Below are 24,223 nucleotides of genomic sequence, written 5' to 3'. Positions count from 1 at the left end.
AAAAGGCAAAGGTCCCGAGTTCGAGACTCGGTCCGGAGCACAGTTTTAATCTGCCAGGAAAGTTTCATTTCAGCGCACACTCCACTGCAGAGTGAAATTCTCATTCTGGAGAGTTGAAAGTCTCACGAAGGGAAAAACTGAACAGGCAGAAGATGAACCATCTCCTGGTTTGAGCCCTGTCGAAGTTTCAAAGTTACTCGGTTTTCCAGCTTCATCTTACCTAATGTTTCAGGCAGGGTGATTTTTACCAGTCTGATAAGCTTCTGAAACCATGTTCTCTCAGTTTTTCAGTGAGCTGGCAGAGAACGAAGATGTGATATACTGTAGGCCGTCCTAGCCGAGAACGTCTTTGGTGTTTACCAATTACTGCTTCTGCTGAGGCTTGAATTCTATATATGTGGCAACTGGACAGGATGTTGAAGTACAGCAGTTCTGCATTAGAGATGAAAACTATCGCACAAATCGTGTTCATTGACAAACCGAAATCGTGCTACAACATACAGTGCCCGTCTGTTGCCTTCATATAACAGCCGTGTGGCATAACTGCAGCACGTCTTCTTGTAATTCTCGCCCTCACAAACAGCGCAAGCAGAGAGAGGACAGCCGCTACTTGCTCCCTCTCTCCCCCCTTCTCCTCGTTTTCCTCCAGCCTCTTTCTCCTCCTCCTTCCATTCTCCCACCGCCGGTCTTTCTTCCTCCACCCCATCCACCCACGCCATCCGTCACTCTGGCTGCGCTACGCGGCGTAGGTTACCCCCACCCCCCTCCCTCCAAACCCTGCCAGCAACGCGTGATCTACGGCTCATATTATACGCGCCAGCCAGAAATCCCCGCGTGATGTATTTACGGCGTATTCTGGGAAAAGTTAAATTTAGTTCCGATATCAGGGAACAGAGCCCTGAGGGAGGTAGGGGTGAGGGAAACGGGGCAGGGGAGAGAGGGAGGGGTAAGAAAGAAGGGGGCGGCAGGAGGGATTCACGGCGAGAGGTGCCGGGAGAAAGGGGTAGGGGAACCCCCGGTCCTGGCCAAACCTGAGAATAACGAGGCAGCGTTCTCCGTCCGATAGCGGCTACATTTATTCGCACTACTGCGGGAGCTTATACAGTCCATACCCTTCTCCGTAGCAACTCGCTCAGATTGACAGACGATTTCTTTAACATTGTAGATACTATGTTCACCGAACCGACATTGCACGATCAGATGGTGTGACAAACAATATTTATAGGGAGGTCGCAGCATGTTACCTTGGATGGAGAGTCATTGGCAGATAATGAAGTACCTTCAGAGAGGTGTGTTGGCAAAGATCAACGGATTGCGTTAAATATTCACGAATATAAAACTGTGCACTTCACAAAACGCGAAGACACATTATCCTATTACTGCAGTATCACTGAGTCACAACTGGTGTCGGTCAAGTCGTACAGTTACCTATGTGCTAAAATAGTAGGCGGACGTAAAATGGAATTATCACGTAAGTTCAGTCGTAGGTAAAGCAGATAAATAAAAGGCCAAGTTCCGCATTCTGGGGCGGCCGAGGTGGCCGAGCGGTTCTAGGCGCTACAGTCTGGAACCGCGCGACCGCTACGGTCGCAGGTTCGAATCCTGCCTCGGGCACGGATGTGTGTGATGTCCTTAGGTTAGTTAGGTTTAAGCAGTTCTAAGTTCTAGGGGACTGATGACATCAGAAGTTCCATAGTGCTCAGAGCCATTTTGAACCGCCTTCTGGCCCTAGACGGGCCAGCCGGGTCCGACCTACTACCGGGACATCCTATGGCAATGACGTCACTCAGTGCATTACGGGGGACCATACAGTCTGCACGCCGCTCTACTGCAAGGCGCCGGGTTTCTGGACCTTGTAACCACTACTGTTCGATCGAGTAGCAGGTCAGCTGACCTCACGAGGCTTAGTGCACCTCGTTCTAGTCCTCCCACCAAGGAAAAATCCCTGGCAGTAGCGAGAATCGAACCCAGCTCCCGCGCATGACAATCAGCCACGCTGACCACTGAACTACTAAGGCGGAAGGTAAAGCGGATCGAGAAAAACAATTCGTTGGCAGAACACTGGAAAACGCGAGCAGTTTGAGAAAGAGACTACTTTCGAAACACTCGTGCAGCCCTTCATAGAATCGTTATTTTTTCTGTTTTTCGTCGTTCCTTATTGCTTCGCAATTCATGGAAGTGTGTTCCGTCTATGCTACTATATGAAAGGCAGTTTCTTTATTGCCTTACGCGTTTCGGTTCTTTTATTTGTGAATCATTTTCAGTGGCCTGTAATACATGTTCCTTCTTATACATACGTTAAATGTATTATTTGGTAGTTAGAATATCTTACCATGTTACATTTTGTCATGTTTTTCTCTTGTTTCTCAGAATAGAAACAACTCTTGTAGCACAAATTTCGTGAGGTGAAATTATCGTTCGGTGTTACTTAAGATTTCCAGTCTGTTAGCCCATATGTGTGGTCGACAAAATTGACTTTTAAGTTTCCCAGCCGTGTTTCATATATTAAAATATGATACACCGTTTTCGAGAGGCAGTGTGGCTCTACGTTAGCGTTCTAGCTGGTTGCATGGGAGGGAGGGGGGCGGGGGCTGGTTGCAGCTGATATTTTTAAGTAAAGGTGCATGTTCGCCATGTTCTACGAGAATTTACGTGAAGCGTAAGATAAAAAAGGTAGAAAATATTTAAATTGTAGTTTTTTCACTGTATGATAATGATTAACAATATTTTGAAGAGATCGTTAATTACTAATTTTCGTTTTTCAGTGAAACGTAGATTTTTGAATTAAGTTTATAGCTTTTCATAAAAATGACAACTACGTGAGATGAAACTTCCTGGCAGATTAAAACTGTGTGCCGGGCCGAGACTCGAACTCGGGACCTTTGCCTTTCGCAGGCAAGTGTTTTACCAACTGAGCTACCCAAGCACGACTCACGCCCCTTCCTCCCGATTTTAGTTCTGCCAGTACCCCGTCTCCTACCTTCCAAACTTTACAGAAGCTCTCCTGCGAAGTTTGGGAGGTAGGAAACGAGGTACTGGCAGAACTAAAATTGTGGGGACGGGGCGTGAGTCGTGCTTGGGTAGCTCAGTTGGTAGAGCACTTGCCTGCGAAAGGCAAAGGTCCCGAGTTCGAGTCTCGGCCCGGCACACAGTTTTAATCTGCCAGGAAGTTTCATATCAGCGCACACTCCGCTGCAGAGTGAAAATCTCATTCTGGAATTATATAAGAAAATTAAAATGTATTTGGTTAATTTTATGTTTATATGACATAGGTTTTTGAACAGAACACAAAAAAACGAAAAAAAATAGAACGTGACGTGACGCTGTACTTTTATTCTTATATACTGCAGCCATCAGTTCTTTTATTTTGAAGAACTAATACATTCGCACCGGCCAATTCGAGAAGAATAGCCATCTCCAAATCAGAAAAATTTTGTGCTCCTCTTTTGTTTTACATTCTCTCAAACATAAACGAACGGGCTAATGGCGAGTTGCAAACACAGTTCTGCTTCTTGCCGAAAGTGAAAGCATGTGACAATGACTCACTCACCAGCGATTAAATATAACATCTATGTATGTTGGCTGCCGTGTGCAAATTCGTATGTCTGATAACATCGTTGGACCTCCAGAGAGGAGTTGTGTTGTTGTGGTTTTCAGTGCTGAGACTGGTTTGATGCAGCTCTCCATGCTACTCTATCCTGTGCAAGCTGCTTCATCTCCTAGTACCTACTGCAGCCTACATCCTTCTCAATCTTCTTAGTGTATTCATCTCTGGGTCTCCGTCTACGATTTTTACCCTCCACGCTGCGCTCCAATACTAAATTGGTGATCCCTTGATGCCTCAGAACATGTCCTACCAACCGATCCCTTCTTCTAGTCAAGTTGTGCCACAAACTTCTCTTCTCGCCAATCCTATTCAACACCGCCTCATTAGTTATGTGATCCACCCATCTAATCTTCAGCATTCTTCTGTATCAGCACATTTCGAAAGCTTCTATTCTCTTCTTGCCTAAACTATTTATCGTCCATATTTCACTTCCATACATGGCTACAATCCATACAAATACTTTCAGAAACGACTTCCTGACACATCTATACTCGATGTTAACAAATTTCTCTTCTTCAGAAACGCATTCCTTCCCATTGCCGGTCCACATTTTATATCCTCTCTACTTCGACCACAATCAGTTATTTTGCTCCCCAAATAGCAAAACTCCTTCACTACTTTAAGTGTCTCATTTCCTAATCTAATACCCTCAACATCACCCGACTTAATTCGACTACACTCCATTATGCTCGTTTTGCTTTTGTTGATGTTCATCTTATATCCTCCCTTCAAGACATCCATTCCGTTCAACTGCTCTTCCAAGTCCTTTGCTGTCTCTGACAGAATTACAATGTCATCGGCGAACCTCAAAGTTTTTATTTGTTCTCCATGGAGTTTAATACTTACTCCGAATTTTCTTTTGTTTTTCTTTCACGCGAAGTTAACAGCGGTCAAATGTACGGTTGGTTGACGACGTTCGCGGTCCTGCACCTCAGAGACATTTTAAACGAGGTTAACTTTTAACCGTGAGCAGAGGCATTGGTTATCTTGCTTTTCGATTGGGGTTGGTGCAATCGGCTATCAGTCTCCTTCCTGAGGACAGGATTTTCGAAGAACTTTCCGTTGAAATAGTGGTGGGGACTATACCGAGTGTACTTTTCACTCTTTACTGCCTTCTGGGATCTTCGTGGTGATAACTGAAACTTTATGACAGAGCCTCGTATGCTTAAGGTGGGTGCGGTAGCGTAGGCCTGTATGTGGCAAGGCAGCGGCGCCGTGTTGTGGAGTGGGTCGGCGCTACAGAACGCAGTGGAGCAGAGCCGCTCCGCGGTGTCTCCCGGAGGCTGCGGGGGCGGTGGGGGCGGTTGGGGGCGGATAACTCAGCCGCCGCAGCCCCACGCAGCGCCTGATGTACGGCGCAAACTCCGAGGCAAGAGCTGCCGCCGCTGGCGGCGAGCAAACTTTGCTCAAGGCGCTGCGCCGCGTCTTCTGCGGCGGGAGCGGAGCTGCGGGGGCGGCGAGGCGGCGGTGGGGGTGGGGCGCGAGGAGGGTCTGCTGCGGCGGCCGCTTCCGCCGGAAGTCCGCGGTCCGCCCGGGTGGCGAGGCGACCCGATCCCTGCCACTGCCGATGCTTCAACCTGCCGCGCACCGCGTCTGTTACTGTACAGCGGGCGGCGCACGATTAGTGAACAACGCGATACCGTGCCGACATGCCAACATGTCGGAAATGCGAGTTTCATGTAGGGATGGGAAAAACGACTTATCTTAGAAGAAATATTAAGGAAAGGCAAACCTACATTTCTGGCTTTTGACAATGTTGACTGGAATACCCTCTTTCAAATTCTAAAGGTGGCAGGGGTAAAACACAGGGAGCGAAAGGCTATTTACAATTTGTACAGACACCAGATGGCAGTTATAAGAGTCGAGGGGCATGAAAGGAAAGCAGTGGTTGGGAAGGGAGTGAGACAGGGTTGTAGCCTATCCCCGATGTTATTCCATCTGTATATTGAGCAAGCAGTAAAGGAAACAAAAGTAAAATTCGGAGTAGGTATTAAAATCCACGGAGAAGATATAAAAACTTTGAGGTTAGCCGATGACATTGCAATTCTGTCAGAGACAGCAAAGGACTTGCAAGAGCAGTTGAACGAAATGGACAGTGTCTTGAAAGGAGGATATAAGATGAACATCAACAAAAGCAAAACGAGGATAATGGAATGTAGTCGAATTAACTCGGATGATGCTGAGGGAATTAGATTAGGAAATGAGACACTTAAAGTAGTAAAGGAGTTTTGCTATTTGGGGAGCAAAATAACTGATGATGGTCGAAGTAGAGAGGATATAAAATGTAGAGTGGTAATGGCAAGGAAAGCGTTTCTGAAGAAGAGAAATTAGCTAACATCGACTATAGATTTAAGTGTCAGGAAGTTGTTTCTGAAAGTATTTGTATGGAGTGTAGCCATGTATGGAAGTGAAACATGGACGATAAATAGTTTGGACAAGAAGAGAATAGAAGCTTTTGAAATGTGGTGCTATAGAAGAATGCTGAAGATTAGATGGGTAGATCACACAACTAATGATGAAGTACTGAATAGATTTGGGCGCCGGCCAGTGTGACCGTGCGGTTCTAGGCGCTTCAGTCTGGAACCGCGTGACCGCTACGGTCGCAGGTTCGAATCGTGCCTCGGGCATGGATGTGTGTGATGTCCTTAGGTTAGTTAGGTTTAAGTAGTTCTAAGTTCTAGGAGACTGATGAGCACAGATGTTAAGTCCCATAGTGCTCGGAGCCATTTTTTTCAATAGAATTGGGGAGAAGGGAATTTTGTGGTACAACTTGACTAGAAGAAGGGATCGGTTGGTAGGACATGTTCTGAGGCATCAATGCATCGCCAATTTAGTATTGGAAGGCAGCGCGGAGTGTAAAAATCGTAGACCAAGAGATGAATACACTAAGCAGATTCAGGAGCATGTAGGTTGCAGTAGGTACTGGGAGATGTAGAAGCTTGCACAGGGTAGAGCAGCATTGGAGAGCTGCATCAAACCAGTCTCAGGACTGAAGACCACAACAACAACAAATCCGAATAAAAAAATCGATTACCCATAGTAGCAGTGCTAAAATTTTTTAAATAAACAATTGTTTAAAAAATTATAACTTTTATTTGTAAAACGTACATTGGTTAGATATATTGTCTCGGCATAGTAAACGGGAAAAGTGACCAATGTCATTATAATAACGATGTCCACAGAAACGAGCAGCAAACACAACAATTAGTACGGCATTGCTGAGACGACAGTGTTCCCGTTGCCGTGTTCGAGATTTGCCCCCACCTGGTGTAAACGGACGTTTCTCAGTTTTGTCATCGGACGTCCGTTGTATTGTATAATGGCACCAACCCAGTATGGAAATATTTTTACGTAGCAGTGACGCACAACACTTCATTTGCTTTAAAATATTGAATATTTGTCTGTCATTTCTATGACATGATAACAGAAGGCAGCACGAGGTAGTCGTGCGGTCTTAGGCACCTTGCGACGATTCGCGCAGCTACCCCTGTCCTTCTTCGGGAATGGGTGTGTGCCTAAGTTAGTTCAAGTTAGATTACGTACTGTGTAAGCCTAGGGACCGATAACCTTAGCAGTTTGGTCCCACAGGAACTTACCAAAAATTTCCAAAATTGATAACAGAGGAGGGAAATTGTGGTGACAGTAATAAATTAAAAACTTAATTACAATTCATGACAGTATAGAATAAAAACAGAAAGTAGCTGATATACTGTCTGTGTCTACATAACACGACTTTATCCACTTGTAGCCCCAAAAAACGGACAAATTAACTCTAAACACAGAGCTCGTCAACCTCAGTTTTCACCCTTTAGCAATGACTATTCGTAATGACCAGACAGTGGTGATCCCCGAGTGAAACATGATTCATTTAGCACTTTTATTTTCACAAGTCCGTCTTGATCACATTAATTTATTTACACTTTATGACCGGTTTCGGCTTATCGCCATCTTCAGATCGTACCATGCACTCAGATGTGTAATTGACGATTATTTGTGTCAGAATATTTCAACGACCTGAAGATGGTGATAAGCCGAAACCGGTGATAAAGTGTGAATAAATCAATGTGATCAAGACGGACTTGTGAAAATAAAAATGCTAAAAATTATCACTTTTCGAGAAATGTAGCAAACGGTGGACAGACTATTTTTTCCTGTTCTTGCCTATTTAATGCAATAATTTGATTCCATGTATCTTGAAACTGAGAAGTCAACAATTTTCAGTCTTGTTTCTACGTTTGTTATATGGAATAATAAGAACAAATAAACCGAAAATCGGTTATTTCAGAAGCCGGTTATTTTGAGCGGTTTTAGCAATCAGATTCAACTGGCGTAAAGAAACTGGTGTAACCGAAAACCTGTTGTTTCAGATATAACCACCATCCCTAGTTTCAAGGAAACGACCGTTGGGTGACGCCATTGATGACACAAAAAGGTCAGAAAGCTAGTTAACTAACGGGACATCCACGGGAACAGAGCTTTTTGCGTGTAAATGTTGTTGTCATTAAAGCCATGTAAGGCATTAAAAATTGAAAAAAAAAATCAGACCACAGTGGCAATGAGAGATTTTCGGCAGGGTCATAGTTTTAGCTATGAAATGCGGATTCACATATAACCAAAATTGATTTCATCAGTTTCTTAACAATAGTTTCTAGGAGGCCTTACAGAACACAAAAGACATTTATCGCTAGACAGCACAACAATTTCACACTTTTTACAATATTTTACTTTTTATTCTGAAAGATTTTACGTTTCCTTTATGAAATATCTATTATGTACATCTGTAAACTTCGGTGATTGTGCCAAGATTCTTTCCTGACTTTTTCCTAGGTTTAAGTAACAATTATTTTTTGGCGAGTTACATGTAACATTAATTTTTTTTTCGTAACTGTTATCGAAATCTCTTCTTTTATTATGAGGTCGTCAAATTCTTGACAAAAAGTAATTCCATATGGTATTTTGTTATGAATTTTTATTGATATTTGAAATTACTGTATCATACGTTTGCAACACTGTAAGTCGGCGATCTCGTAACGTTTCAGGTAACTCTCCAGGACTACAATGCATAGTAAAGCAAATCCGCTATCAAGTTCAACTGTATGCTGAATGCAGCTCCGAACCTGTTTAAACTTCGAGTAATATCAAGCGTATATGTTACAGATTTACGACACGAAACCTGTGATATTAACTAGACCGAAGAAGGCAGACAACGCAACCAGGCAACGTGCACGGCTGCCGTGTACTGCTGGGATGCCTACACGCTGTGCTGACAGGCGTCGAAGAGAAATGACAAGTCTCTGCTACTCGGCTATGAGTGTTTCCGGCCTGTCCTTTATGAACGGAGCGCAGGTAAGCTCGGAAATGATCCACACCGCAACTAACGTACCCAAATCATAGACTCGGTTACAGCATGCTATGGAGTCCCACCTTGCGGAGGTGTCTATGGTGAAGCTAGGACGACACCTAACGATACCAGTTGCTTCACCTATCTCTTTCCAACAGCTGTATACGTTCTCCCGCTTGTATACCTATTGTTATAATCTCAGCTCCAGAACACACTGTTCAGCATCGGATGTGCGTACTTGGTATCAAATTTATTGTCCATCTCTCTGCACCAGTCGATCTGAATGTTGTTTAGCTCTAAGATAAAACACCCGCAGCGAATGGTTTTCATGGTTTCTACGACAGTGCAGTAAAGATCCATAGCAGAATTGTTTGCTGAGGAGCTGTGTGAAATGGGATGTGTAAGTCTTCATTCAATTCAGTAACAACAATGAACGAAGATTATCGTCCACAGGGCGAGTTATTTACAGTATTTCGAAACGCTGAATATTCTGTCACAGTTGCCGTAGCTTCCTGGCGCGTTAAATCTCCGAAAACACAACAGCGGGTGCAATACTTTAGGGAACAACCTTACATACTGACCACCGAACAGTAGCATATACTATCTCAGAGGTATTTTACATAGTGCCCAAATGCTGCTCAGCGACTCGTCGAGTGCTTAAGACAGCTGCTTCGCATGTGGAGGAATTGGAGTTGGAATTCGCACAAAGACATATTTAGGCTATACTAGAGACCTGCGCTGGCTTCGAACGGATAGCACTAAGTGTCTACGGCCAGACGATTTATTTAGCGTAGCAGTAATTTTGTTTACAGACCATGATTAAAATTAAAAATAGGGAAGTAATTAAATAGTAACCTCAAATACTAGTACAACTTAACTATTTAGGTAGCTCACGCCAAGGAAACTCTCAGTAAGCACTACGCATTTGACAAATCTCATCAACTATTTGCATGAAATATATATAAATTATGTAAACAAACATTAAGGTGAATGCTGTGGTTGTCCCTTCCACAAAGACATAGCCAATTTACTTTAGCATCTTTATCCTCTGTCCCTTATGAGATCGTCGTTGACGACATATTAAAACCTAATCTTCGTTCTTTTTCCTTTCCTCCTTCCTAAAAGCAAAATATCCTGTCATGATCACCATAAATACCGTCTCGTTATACGTGCGTGAAAAAGGTATGAGAGCATGCTGACAGTAATAAGACTGTTCAATCTCTAACGAGATCAGGGACGATGAGACGCTTACCCTCATCTTTCCTTTGGTTGCCTTTCCTTTCTTTTGTTTTAGGAGAAGGCTGCTATCGATGGGCTGCTTACGGAAAATACGTAATAAAATCCTAAGTTATTGCAAATAAATGTTTTATTTTCACGTTAACTTGAATATTACAACTGGAATTTCACCACAGTAGATACATAAGACCTAAATACTCACTGTTAATTAAATATTTGAGAAATATAAACATGTGTCACCTTTCCAACCAAGCGGACTGGTTTCCTCCATTGCGCCAGAAGGTTTCCGTCAACGGTCTATACTATAACAGGTGTTAAATTCCGCACACCTTTAAATAAATATCAATACAGTTCACATATTTATTATTAGAAGCTTTTAGTTGGCACCTGAAACTGAATAACACGTATTGGAAACTAAGGAGGCTAAAAACAGAAATATTTTCAAAGGTGAAAAAGAACCACGTTCGACTGATTTCCACAACATTTAATGCAGAGCACGTAATTTTGTATTGAGTAAATGACTAAATGGTGTAAATAGTTCGTAATTTCCAATGATGGCTGCAGATATTTAATCACTATTAATACAACACTAAGTCGTTTCAACCATCACACTAGTCAATTTCAAGAACCTACTGCAAATCTTACAATTTTCATTGTTGTGTCCTTGTGGAACAACTCATCACTAAAAGGACGAACCTTTGGCAAAACAGAATACGCTTACTGACAGCTATCAGCCACCTATAGTCAGTATACACAGAAAAGCCAGCCAGCCCACAGATGGAGTTGGTCCACCGATAGCAACGTCACCCTACACACTACACATCTTTCTTCCTTTTGCCTTCTCCCTCCTGAAACCAAAATATCCTGTCGTGGTCGCCACAATTACTGTAGCTAAGTATCTGAGGAAACATGGGAGCACACTGACGGTGATACAGCTGTTCAGGTTCTAATGATATCACTGTTGATGAGACACTTAACCATACTTTTCCTTTCGTTTCCCTCATGCTAAATACTAAATGTCCTGTCATGGTCGCCATAAATACACTGGCTATATATTCGAGTAAACACGGGAGCCATTCTCAACGATGAGGCTATTGAGACATTTTCACGATTCTGAGGACATGTAGGTATTGTACAGATAAGAGGAACCAGCCGCATACAGATCAGGCCGTGGCATTGGCTGTGGGCAGATTCCATCGTGTACTGATGGTAGGCGGACTCCCGCGGCTCGCTCTTACAGCTGCGCATGGCAGCGGCGCGGCGCCAGTATTTTCGGTCGAGAAAACACGGCCATCCGTCTGAGCGTCGGTGGCGGCGGCGTCGGTCGCCCCAGCGGCGCCGTCCGTCACACAGCGGCGGCGTCGCTTCCTGGAACGACGCCAAGGCAAGCCGACGCCGCCGGCGACGCCACATCCCAGCTCAACGCTGCACCGCTCCACAACTTACAACGGCGGACACCTCTTAGCATTCGGTGCAACCAACGTGGATTCCCCACTCACAGCACTGTGTACGGTCACAAGACACTCGACAGGGCATTCTAAACGTGTCTTGAATGAGGATCCTGATACCACAACATGCCTACCTATTACATTACTTTTCGTAAAAGTAGCGCTACCGCCGGGCGTTGTGGCCGAGCGGTTCTAGGCGCTTTAGTCGGGAACCGCGCTACCACTACGGTCGCAGGTTCGAATCCTGCCTCTGGCTTGGATGTGTGTGATGTCTTTAGGTTAGTCAGGTTTAAGTAATTCTAAGTTCTACGGGACTGATGACCTCAGATGCTAAGTCCCATAGTGCTTAGAGCCATTTGAACCATTTTAGCGCTACCAAGAAGGTGTTATGTGGATGAATGGAAAATATGAGAATCCAAGAGTTTTTCTTAATAAAGGAGACGCAGCCGTTATGTTTTGCCTGTTGATCTCCCTTTGACCATCTGACTTCTAGTATCAGCGCAAGCCGTTGACGTTAACAAGTGTATGGGCCTGAAGATGATGATGTTACAACGTTGAAACTAGTTGCCAAAATAAAATCGACACCTTAAATACAACTGGAGGAAGTTCTTCATTTTTAATATGAATCCATATTTACGTCGTTTTCCGTGGTTTCCGTAAATCACTTAAGGCAAAAGGAGGAGTGGTTCCTTTGAAAAAGAGACAGCCGACTTCGTTCCCCATATAATTCCTAAACCGAGGTTGTTTACCATATCTAATGATTTCGTCGTCAACGGGATGTAAACCTTAATTTTCCCCCCTTATTTTCCCCTCATCGGAAAGACAGTTTTATATACCTATATAAAAAAATTAAAAAAATTGCTTTACGTGTCAGTGCAACGGTTGTCCGCTCAAATAACAACATACTTTACACTTTGGGAACACACGCACAGAACATCCATTGTATCCCTTAGACAGCTCCATAAGTACAAAACAGTAGTTATGCGATCAAGATTCTATGAGTCTATGTGCTGCGATGCCACTCACCCGCAAAGGGAAGGTACTCTTTCTGGACTTCTGCCCGTTTTTGCACTCACCTGTAACAAAGGAGAACAAACCATTAACCTCTGAAAACAGAAATACACCAAGCAGTTGAATTAAGTAACTCACAGTGGTAGAAGTTAGAGAGATCAAGTTTCTACGAAGCAAGATGACACGAGAAAGGTAGAGGGCAGGACACAAGAGTTTTATCAACGAAAAAAATTGGTTTGATTTCTAAAATTTACAGGTCGGAACATTTGGCGCCTGATGGAATAGGATGGCGTAGCTTCAACTGAGGTAGCTATATCGTGATAACACACGCTGTGGACCGCAAAACGACGGAAGCGGCTAAAAAAAGACCCTGGTTAAGAAGTGACCCACACACTCTAGATTACGAGTCCTCGGACGTCTACCTTTGTTGTTTGCATCCAGTCCAATAAGCAGTCAAAGTAATGGAAGCATACCAGAAGAAGTAAAATAGTTCAAAAGTCTACGGGGAAAGACCATGTAAGAAACGACAGCGTACCTGAGGAAACACAAGTTTCAGGAATGGGGGCTGGTAATTTGTTAATTTGCGAACAGCAGGTTTCTTCAGGTGTGGACTAGAGGGGTTACGGGAGATACGCCACAATCGCGAGTGAACCGTGTACAGGGTATTTCAGAAGTGATGGTCAATATTCATGGATGTGAGAGGAATGATTACCCGAAACAAAACAAAAGGTCAAGTAAACGTGGGCCCTAAAAGGCATATGAGCAATTCTTGATCTTCGATACTGTGAAATAAATCTCTCTTACTGGAAGCTCTTTGTTTTCCGTATTTTGGGAAGTGGTAGCACGGACCAGAACAAGAAAAAACTGTCCAGTAAACATGTGCGCTAAAATGTATACCTTAAAAGCTACGAGGACTTGTTCTTTACAAGAGTTGTGTTACCAAGTAGCGAAGATGAACAAGTGGTCTTAGCACTTAAAGTGTGCCTTTTAGAGCACATGGACATTTCTTCTTGCTTTGGTCCATACTACCACTTCCAGAAATATGGAAAACAAAGAGCTTGCAGTAGAAGAGTTTTTTTTTCGGTATCGAAGATCAAGAATAGTCATAAGGTAACCGTTTTAGAGCGCATATTTACTTGACTTTTTTGTTTCGAATGATCATTCCTGTCACATCCCTGACTATTGAGCATAACTTCTGAAACATCCTGTATAACCGGAAAAATGGAAGGTTGCGAGACCGACGTACTAGTGAACAGTTTATGCACGTCATCCATGGGGTAGCCAGAAGCTCACCGTATATATGAGAGGCAAAACAGTACATAGATGTGACTGTGAATGTTTGTTAAAGGGTGAGGTACCTTTGCCAGCAGGGGGGAGAAGGAGATTATACTGGGTGGAGTATAAGTTCGGTCCGAGACTTGCGCCAGCAGAAGGAGGGCGGCGTGGCTTTCTACGCCGCGCCACTTTCTCCAGCCCGCGGGCCAACCTGTCATTACTGGAGCGGTCGAGCAGTGAGTGCGATCGCCCCGGGGCAGTGGTGCTCCGAGCTGCGGCAAATTACGGCGCCCCAGTCTCCCAGATACCCCACAGGTTCTCAACACAGTTCTGCAACGCACGCCACCGGTCGCCCGACACACCAAGTCATGTGTATACTGCCTGATCCGTGATGATATTTCGAACTTTCAGGGATGAACTTGACGTAAAGGACACTGGTCTGGAAATGACACAGATGGACCTCTTCTATAGAAAGCTCTTTGCTTCCCATATTTTGAGAGTAGTATTGCTCGAGCGTTTGGGATCCCTATGAGGTCGGATTGAGGGAGGACATAGAAGCAGTTCAGAGGTGGGCTGCTAGGTTCGTTACTGGTAGGTTTGATCATCACGCGAGTGTTACGGAAATGCTTCAGGAAATCGGGTGGGAGTCTCTAGAGGAAAGGAGGCGTTCTTTTCGTGAATCGCTACTGAGGAAATTTAAAGAACCAGCACTTGAGGCTGACTGCAGTACAATTTTACTGCCGCCAACTTACATTTCGCGGAAAGACCACAAAGATAAGAAAGATTAGTGCTCGTACAGAGGCATATAGGCGGTCGATTTTCCCTCGTTCTGTTTGGGAGTGGAACAGGGCACCGTATGGTGGATTGCGGAGTATGTATGTAGATGTAGATGTAGATGTAGAATCAAAACACCAAAAAGCCGAGTAAATAAGGGCTCTTAGAAAGGTATGGGCACTTGTTTATCTTTAATGCTGTGAAACACATTTCTTCTACCGAACAAGTGCTCATAGCTCTTACCTGTTTCTGCCCCTCTGGCTACAATTGTGTACATTAACTTTTACTGTGTCTTAGATGCAACAGAAGTATTTTTCCCAGTGGAAACCTGACGCACGCATTTGTGAATGTTCAAGGTTTTCACAGTGCTCAAATTTTGCCAACTGTTAGGCACCGCTATGAAAATATCAGCAAGTGAATGTAGGAATGCGCATCAGTTCAAATGGCTCTGAGCACTATGGGACTTAACTTCTGAGGTCATCAGTCCCCTAGAACTTAGAACTACTTAAACCTAACTAACCTAAGGACATCACACACATCCATGCCCGAGGCAGGATTCTAACCTGCGACCGTAGCGGTCGTGCGGTTCCAGACTGTAGCGCCTTTAACCGCTCGGCCACTCCGGCCGGCCTGGCGGAAGTAAAGCTGTGAGGACGGGGCGTGAGTCGTGCTTGGGTTGCTCAGTTGGTAGAGCATTTGCCCGCGAAAGGCAAAGGTCCCGAGTTCGAGTCTCGGTCCGGCACACCGTTTTAATCTGCCAGGAAGTTTCATTCGTTTTAACGGTTTGTATTAGCAGGGACAGTAAAACAGGAGGAGTGGGCAGCACTCTGTAACGGAACTTCATAATTTTTTTTTCTTATTGCTAAACTGACAGATAGTTATTCGACTGTCATACCAAAGATTAATGTGGACCGTATTTAACACTGTTGGACAAAAGAAGCTTTACGCTCTTCGTTTATTAGTTTTAGTATTAGTTTCCTGTCCTGGCTATAAGACGTGTTGTGTAATTTTAAACTGAAATGGTGTTCTACAATGAAAGCAATTCATGGTCAATATGATTTTTTTATTTACGATACAACGGATCCCAGCTCCTGTAACTCTGGGAGATTATTGTTATTTTAATTTTATATGGAGAATTTAGATGGAGACGACGATATTCACTACGGCGCTGTTCAACAGTAGAGTTACGTGAATGTGTGCATCTCTTTCCCTTCGTTGCCGCAGGTGTCAATTTCGGTGTATTTGCAGCGACATGAAACCTGCAGCCATTCTTTTCATTTAATTTGGAAGTCTAATTTTCCTTCTTAGATGAATAAATGCAATTTAATCACAATTCTTTTTACATAGGTCACGGGGAATGATGGAACGTACATGTATCTATCCCGATCGTACGTTCGTATACAACTGAGTGTGTACTGACGGAACTACATCTATGACCCATACCCTTTACGGTATTAATTCTCATTTTGAACCACTCACTCTCGAATGTACGTGCCCTATTATTTTGTGTAGACAATCGGGCGTATTCTATAATAACGTTACTTGTAATATCCAGTGGCTTAGTTCCCACAATTGACCATTGCCTTTGTCGCAGCGGTGCAGTAACAATAAACAGGGAGGGCTGCGGTGTGTGTGTGTGTGTGTGTGTGTGTTTGTGTGTGTGTGTATGAGTGAGTGAGTGAGTGAGAGAGAGAGAGAGGAGGGGGGGAGATGAAGGGAGAAGGGGGAGGGAGGATGAAGATGGATGGAAAGAGAGAAGGGGGAGGGAGGATGATAATGCATGGAAAGAGAGAAGGGGAAGGAAGGAAGGAAGGAGAAGCTGGAGAGAGAAGATGGACAGGGAGGAAGTGATGGACTAAAGAAAGGGGACTGGGAAGATGAACAGAGACAGGGGACAGATGGAAATTAGGACGTATATCCAGTACCCATAATATTAGAAACGTATGCTTTGTCTTTCCTTTTTCCTTTAAAGAAGACTGACCCAGAGGGAAGTTACGCAACCACCATAACAACTCCCATTTCAAAATGACGACACCGGCTGACTAAGCTTTCACCAATTTAACAGGGCGGATACAACTCCAACAGCGACTGAGTACCGCTGCTGCAGCTGCTGCATGGCGGTAGCGGACAGCACAGCGCGGACCAGGGCGCTGCTGTTGCTGCATACGAGGAAAAGGCTTCAAATTACTCATGAATATCACGAACAATGTTTTCAGTTCTTTTCCATCTCACAATTTCCAGAGGGATCAAACTCGTGTTAATGAAACCAGTACTCAGCACGCGCGCTATTTCAAGCAGCGCGGTCGGACGCGATAGTCTGTGCAGCGAGCAGTACAAGGGCAAAAGTATCGGCACCGGCCGCTGTTAATGTGGCCGAAGCAATCAGCGTAATGCGGGGGCGGCGGCTTTGTTGACAAGCGGTGAGATACGAGAATAGCGCGCTTCATCAGTTCGCGCTCGATCTCCATACAGCCGCTGGGTGCGGGTGTGTCAGCGATGGGCGAAATCACAACGGGTCATGCCACCAGCGGTTTCTGGACGACCAGTTTTCTCTTTTCAGTCACTGTTGCCCTCACTTACTAATCTCCTGACAATTCTACCTAAGTGCTGCGATGCGGACGAGGCAGTCTAAGGATGTGAGGTTGGAGAAGGTGGAGCGGGGGGGGGGGGAGGGGCGTTAAGGGGGACAGGGGAGCTCTACGTAATGACGCGGTGGTCGCCTCACAGGGAAGGAAAACTATTTTCCTACTGAAAGTTTTCCGTTGGAGCGACATGGATCACAGCGATTTAACAGTAGTCTCTTTGTATTCACGTAAACTGTAGCTGTAGTGAGTAAACATACTCTGTTACCTTTGAATAGTTTTACTAGCAACATCTTCAACTTTTGTAATCCCGTCTTCCTCAGTTGCGTGTAATATTACGGTATACATATAATTTTTACTTTATGGATAGTCTCACTACAACTGAATGAAACACAATTTTCGTGCCACACGAGTTTCGCCTTTACTTCCTGCAAGGCACCTTCAGTGGCCTGGAATAAATACATATTTTTGCTATTTATCTTACATTTTGGTCAATGTACCTATAGGTTATAAACAGTTCTGGTTTTTCTATTATGTAGTAATATTTTGAACTGCACTTACAGGTTGCGTGGGCGATTTTCTACATATTACAATCCTGCTGCATTTTTGGTATTGTTCCTCTTCTTATAAATGCCAGTGTCCGGTTTTTTCCCCCCGTTTCAGAGCAATAGGAACTGAACACTTGTTTTGATGCAATGTTTTGATTTGTATTGCCGACTGTCAGACGTTATTGCCAACAAAAAACCACACACACACATGTTCAAATGTGTGTGAAATATTAAGGGACTTAACAGCTAAGGTCATCAGTCCCTAAACTTACACACTACTTAACCTAAATTATCCTAAGGACAAACACACACCCATGCCTGAGGGAGGATTCGAGCCTCCGCCGGGACCAGCCGCACAGCCCATGACTGCAGCGCCTGAGACCACTCGGCTAATACCGCGCGGCACACACACACACACACACACACACACACACACACACACCCACACCCACACCCACACCCACACCCACACACACACACACACACACACACACACACACACACACACACACACACACACACATACACACACACACACACACACACACACACACACACACAAATGCACACATAAACATACCACAGATACTTCAATAATTACTCGAAAGTTAGCATTAACATTCGATCTTTGGCAATAACATCTGACAGTGGGCAACACAAACCAAAACACTGCATCAAAACAAGTGTTCAGTTCCCAGTGCTGTGAAATGTGGGGAAAAAACCGCAAAACTGGCATTTATAAGACGAGGAACACCACCACAATTCAGCAGGAGTGCAACCTCTACGTACAGTTCAAAGTATTACTACATAATAGCAAAAACAAACCACCAGAACTTTTTATAAGCTATAGGTACATTGACCAAAATGTAAGCTAAATAGCAAAAATGTGTACATACTACAGGTCACTGAAGATGCCTTTCAGACAGTAATGGCGAAATTTGTGTTACATTCTGTTGTAGTCAGACGCCCCATATAGTAAAAATTACCAGTATATCGTAAAGTTTTACCAGCAGCTTCAAGAATACGAAGTCGTAATTTCTGAACAACAGGTAACTCGTACTCATAGGCGACCGAAAGGGGGGAAGGGGGTGATGGGCGAGAGAGTTTCCCCCTCCTGTAGTCTGGTGGGTAAAATTTTAATTCGTTACAGAATTCACACGCATTTCTAGATATAAGAACCTTCAACATATCATTATTCGTGATTGTGCCGCACCGTACTGTTTAGCTTTTCAGAGTGCGACTTAAAATGTTGTGGCTTTAGCAATGACTGTATAACTTGGGTATTTTAGCTTTCCAGGCTCGACAAGTGGAAATCATGCTGTCAAACAGGGAAGACGACGACCACCTTACTTCAGTCTTAGGCTCCTAACAGTCGGTCGTACTGCCCAACAGTTGTTTTGAGGTTTCCAGCGGTCATCCTTTCGAATATTGGCCTAAGGTACATTTCACCCTAATAACCCCAAAAAATGAGCTATCAAAACCGATTTTGTTAAACTTTCATTATGCCAGGTAACTATCAAAAACAGAAGGCATGACAGTAACTCAGTACGTCCCTTAACATGATGTGAAGTTTCGTGAGAAAACCAAGTTTTATAGATGGCATCAAAGTCGAATAATGCTTTTGGGAGTTTTTATACTACTTCTCCATTTTGAAGAGTATAGCTCACTTCCGCTGGTTCCTTTTTTTAATAACCAAAAGCGTTTTCTCAAGTTTTCTGAATATTTTTCTGTTTCAGGTCTTTAATTTTCAGACTCAAGCTAACATTATTGGCGTATCAACAAAAGTATCATTTGTGAATGTTTGAAATCTCATTTTTGAAGTGACTGGATGCGCTCGAATCATTCACATGGAAGATATCATTTTATATTATTATATTGGAAAGGTAGAACCTATACTCACATTGGTAATACAATAATATGTACTTTGGATATACTAATAAGTAACGCTTACCCTTTTCGGGTATTAGAGCAATGCATCTTAAAAATGTCGAGTTCGGACTACCAATAGTTTGGTCAAAGTACGTTTTGTATATTTATGTTTAATTTAGTTCTGAAACTAAATCAGTTATAACAACAAACGTGGCAGTTTTGGAATATTTCCCCTCTTGGATAAATTGCTGTCGACGTCCGTGCGCGTGCTTAAAGTCACATAACATTAAACCATTATTTAATTTTAGGGGATTAGCAAGAGTGCAATTAAGCTGCCACTAAGTAATTCAAAAAATCCTAATGTTTTTATAAATCAATTGTTGCAGGTATTGCTATGATTCCAATTTGCATTAGACAATTTACATTGGGTACCAAAACGACATGTCAGCAACAGCTACGTGTAATACATGACAAGCGTATCTGTTTCCAACAGTCGTTAGGCTCCTTGCAGAGCTGACCGTAAAAACGCAAAAATGTTGTGCTTCAAAAAAGTTTTCTGTTTAGTTACCTGTTGCCATACCGCTGTATGGACAAAGACTAAGGCCGGTGACGTAACTGCTCTGATCCGTTTTCGTCATGTGCTTCGTTTTTCTTTTCTTATCTTTTTCTTTTTGTGCGAATTTGATAAGATCCAGAAGAATGTCTGCAGGTAATGGTGAAAATAAGCAGCAAAGTCATACATCTTTTGCGATTCTAGAAAGTGAACAGGGTACCGAAAACGTACAATGGAATTCCCATATTGGGCATGCGGATGCCGGAAAACAGCCAACACCACCCCTTTCCGTGTCTAGCTGTCAATTGATTTGTTACTCCGATCGAGGTATAAGCATTGCTCCAGTTTGTATCACTGTGTGCATACGCTTCTGTGTGTGCGTGTGTTTATATATATTTTCGGCGGCAGCGGTAAGTGTGTTTACAAGCGCGTTGCCCCTCCAGCGCGCAGCCGCAGACACACAAACACTTGTTCCTCGCTCTCTCGGCCCATCCCTTTTTTTTCCGAGCCGACGCTGACGCATAGCAGCGACGCGGAATCTGGAGCACTCAGCCCTTAGCGGGCCTGCTTTGGCTCAGCCAGAGGGCGAATTTGTCGCCGCTCGGCGCCTATAAAGCAGGTCGGGAGCCACGCTGCACTGCCCCGTGATAACTGCGCTGTGATAACTGCGCAACCGCTTCCACTCAGCGCCGGGGGTGATGCGCGTATGCGCAATGTCAACCCGGTGGCCGCCTGACAGTCGAGGATCCCGCGAGGCATCGAGACAGGAAAAAACTTGCGCCTTCTGAATGCTAAGCCGTACATCTTCTGCGCTTTTAGTGGACTGTACTGTTGACAGTTCACTTCACCCTCCCTCCGTGTACTGTCGCAATAGCTCAGAGTACTCACACATACAGCATTGCTCTAGGCTCTAGTTATAGTGGAATGCAGTTGAGTAGCACGACGATCAGAATACAGCAGTACTGGTACGCGTGTGTGATTGTAGCAGGAATGAAAGTGGAGTGAAGAACAAGAGCCCAGTATTACCTGACCACGGTATTATTGCACTTGGTCCCCCGTGGCTGTGCCATTGCAGTTAAACAAGTACGGTGGTGATGAAAGAAAACGCATGGCCCTGTGAATGATTTCAAGACGCTTGGATATAAACTATCAAGTAATTCAGTGTGCCCTCCTGAACTATCATGACAAAAACATCGTGATCAAAACAATAATACGACCCTCACTTCCACATGCAATGATATTATAGAAGTATATTTATAAAAGAACATTTTCACCAACTGCGACATGGTCGCGTATACAAACAGTGATCCAATACTGTTTTTTATTTCAGTCTGTGATCACAAAATGAATTCTTTAGACGATGACCAGTTTCAGTCCGTAATGACCATCCTCAGATGGGGTTATTGCTGTAGACCTCGTCTTTAATATAGGCCAGCAAAAAGTAGTCGTATACGTTCACATCCGGAGCATATGGCGGCTAATCGACGCTTATGCTAGTGGCTCTGAGTCAGAATGCGGGCCCCGAAGTGCTCCTCCAGTACATCAAACACTCTCCTGCTTCTATGAGGCCGATCTTGCATGCATCACCTCTCGTCGAAACCTTGGTCACTTTGGATAATGGGGAAGAAATCAACTTCCAAAACCTTCACGTACTGTTCGGTAGTCACCGTGAAACCAATGAACATTACACCGATTATTCCGTGACTGGACATTGCGTACCACACAGTCACCCGTTGAGGATCAATAGACTTCTCGATCGCGAAATACGGATTCTCAAACCTCCAAACTCGCCAATTTTGTTTGTTGACGAACCCATCCAAATCAAAGTGGGCTTCGTCACTGAACTAAACAATATATGCATACTAATTCCCATCGAGCTCAGTGGCCAACCGTCCAGTTTGGACGTGCTAACGCACACCGTTTCGAAGTTATGACGATTTTATTTCTTGTAGTTCAATAATTCTCACCCTGTATGTAGATGTAGGTGTAGATGACGTCAAGCTCACAACACCAATATTGTACGGATCAAAGCGGTATCGGTAGCTTCAGTTGCACCAAAAAATTCCCCACCTGTTATAGTGAGACCGCGAAATAGTAGAGCGCCTGCTTAAGTGACGTGGGGCCCCGCCGAGGCGAGGGAAAGAACGCGAGGCCTGTCATGGTGTCATGGCGATTTTAACACCTGCATCAGCCGGCCGGCTGGGCGTCTCGTTGTTTTTAAGTGGGCGCAGTAGCGGCAAGAGGGCGGCTGCGGGACACACCCGAAAACTTTACGAGCGGCGAGCCAGCAAATTAGTACAAATGAGCCCGGCCGCATTATCCGGAGCGTGGCGCTATAAAGAGCCCGGGACTTCCCCGCCGCTCCACTGCTGCCACCCGCTCTGGCACCTGTGGCGACCGCAGCGCCGCGGCGCGGAGGCGGCCGTTATTTACTCAGTTTCCCATCGGCGGGTCGGGTTTCCGCGGGTCCGCAAATCAGGTTATCTGGTGTGGCATCTGCTCAGCGCGCAGACAGCCCAAAGGCGCTGGCCGCGACACGATATATGTATACTGGCCGCTGCCTCCGCCGACGACGTCGCCGGCCCGGGAATGTTAATGGCCGACCTGGCCGCAGCGGCTGCGAGCGCGCGCTCATTGTTGTGGTGTCCGCCGCTGGCCGACCGCGCCGCTGACGGCTGAAAGGTTTCTAAACCAGTCCGCGGAGGCCGGCTCCGATCCGATTGGTCCTGCAGACAGACTCGACACGGAGCGCGCTTCCCTCATCTCGCAAGTTGTCCTCTTACGACTGGTATTGTTTCGGAAAAAGCAAGGCGTAACGATAGCCACCAGGTACCACAGCAGTGGCGAGTAAGACCTCTAGTCGACCCTATGGAAACGAGAATCGATAGCCCGATAGCTATACGATCTCTTCGCCCGATAATGGATGGGAGGTGGCCACAAGCGTGCTGAAGAAGAACGAGAAGAATCAGTGGAAGCTCTGGCCACCAAGCTGTTATAAGAGGTCCATGATTAAGGAATTTGTTGCTAGCGCACTCGAGCAGATGTAATTTCGATGGTTTGCTCACGCGCTGCCTGCGATATGTAAGCTATAAGAAAATCTCAGACCAGAGAGCAGTGTTGGCTGCAGTAGGAACCGTGTGGCAGTAGGAGTAAGCAGTAGCGATCAGTCTGGTGTATCGAGTTGGCTAGGCCGGTCGTGGGGAGCGATGGCGGAGCCTGAGCAATGTAGTATAAGGTAAAAGCAGCCTCGCGCATATGTAGTATTGTTATATCAAGTCCCATGTAAACGTTTTAAAAAATCTGTTAATAATAATATTTCTTATAAAAATTAACTTTTGACAATTATTCATCTCAATTTAAAGAATCTACTATTTTCTCCAATCCTTGGTCATCTCGATTATTGTAAAGAAAAATCAGTTCTTTCTTTTTATACATCACAAATCTATCGGGCAGCATTGCACTGCGCTGTGGCAGAAAATTTCTTATAGGAACAGATATATATGCGTTATCCGGCGACCTTATTGAGGTAAGAATTTTCAATTTATTCAGAATGATTTTTCAGGGCCATGACGCAGCAGGACGTCCCAATTTACCAGTTTAAATTCACAGTCAGTTATTGAAAGGTTATAATTGAGCCACAATTTTTTTTGAGAGATTAGTCACATTGGATTATTGGTAGGTTACGGAGTTCATTTATTGGGAGGATACGCTAAAAGTGAATGATATTATTTTTTACTGTTGGGGGGTATTTCAACTGTGTTACGCTGAATGTCAATGATATAAATAATTATATTTTTACTGTAGGGAGGTTTCGGAATTTTTCTGTCTGGAGGAAGCAAAATACTGCTGGACCCAACAGCGTGTCCGATCTGGTACGGAACATACAGAGAATACGTTCTGATAGTATTAAAGTCTGTGTGTGTGTGTGTGTGTGTGTGTCTGTGTGTGTGTGTGTGTGTGTGTGTGTGTGTGTGTGTCC

The 24,223-nt window shown here is 44.4% G+C and overlaps 1 protein-coding gene and 1 non-coding gene across 2 annotated transcripts in view; one reads left to right on the top strand and one right to left on the bottom strand.

Moving 5' to 3' along the window:
* LOC126109407 (homeotic protein ultrabithorax-like) overlaps positions 1–24,223 on the bottom strand; it is an 877,703-nt gene that overhangs the window by 602,057 nt on the left and 251,423 nt on the right. The gene's annotated exons all lie outside the window — the stretch shown is intronic.
* On the top strand, positions 3,074–3,148 carry Trnas-cga (transfer RNA serine (anticodon CGA)). The gene has a single exon. It is a non-coding gene; the product is annotated as a tRNA-Ser (tRNA).

This window comes from Schistocerca cancellata, chromosome 12, assembly GCF_023864275.1.
Source record: "Schistocerca cancellata isolate TAMUIC-IGC-003103 chromosome 12, iqSchCanc2.1, whole genome shotgun sequence".
Classification (NCBI taxonomy): Eukaryota; Metazoa; Arthropoda; class Insecta; order Orthoptera; family Acrididae; genus Schistocerca; species Schistocerca cancellata.
This window is presented reverse-complemented; position numbering and strand designations above follow the sequence as displayed.